The sequence below is a fragment of the Etheostoma spectabile genome, chromosome 15 (genome assembly GCF_008692095.1).
Source record: "Etheostoma spectabile isolate EspeVRDwgs_2016 chromosome 15, UIUC_Espe_1.0, whole genome shotgun sequence".
NCBI lineage: Eukaryota > Metazoa > Chordata > Actinopteri > Perciformes > Percidae > Etheostoma > Etheostoma spectabile.
In genome coordinates, this window is record NC_045747.1 from 33,797,483 (window position 1) to 33,797,962 (window position 480).

Below are 480 nucleotides of genomic sequence, written 5' to 3' on the forward strand. Positions count from 1 at the left end.
CCCCAGCAGCAACTCTGAGGACCCACTAGGGGCCCCGGACCCCCTGTTGAAGATCTCTGGCTTAAAGCAACACTAGAGAACCTGTTGTACCTTTTTAAATGATGTTTCCTCAACAACTGGTAACAGGGTGGACCACGCTTCCGCATTCTCCTTGTGGCTCTGTGTCAGCTGTCACACTGTGTAAGTTCCAGATCGGGTACCGGATCTGTAGTTCCCATGAGACAGCGGTGTTGGCGGTAATGGACTGCGTGGACCTGTGGTCTTTGGATATGAACCGTGCTGCTGTGTCCTGTAGAAATCACCTAAATGTCACAAAGTGTCATTGTATCTGAACTTTTCCCGCTTCCGTGCCCCTACAGCATGGAAGCGGAATTTCATTTCATTTCATTTCATTTCATTTCATTTCATTTCATACATTTACTATACAGGAAAGTTAGAAAAAGTAACGATTACGTTACAATATAAAAACGGGCCTGACTC

General features: G+C 46.0%; 1 protein-coding gene across 2 annotated transcripts in view; it reads left to right on the forward strand.

Annotated features, from left to right (window-relative positions):
* LOC116702594 (glucose-6-phosphatase) overlaps nucleotides 1-480 on the forward strand; it is a 5,940-nt gene that overhangs the window by 847 nt on the left and 4,613 nt on the right. The gene's annotated exons all lie outside the window — the stretch shown is intronic.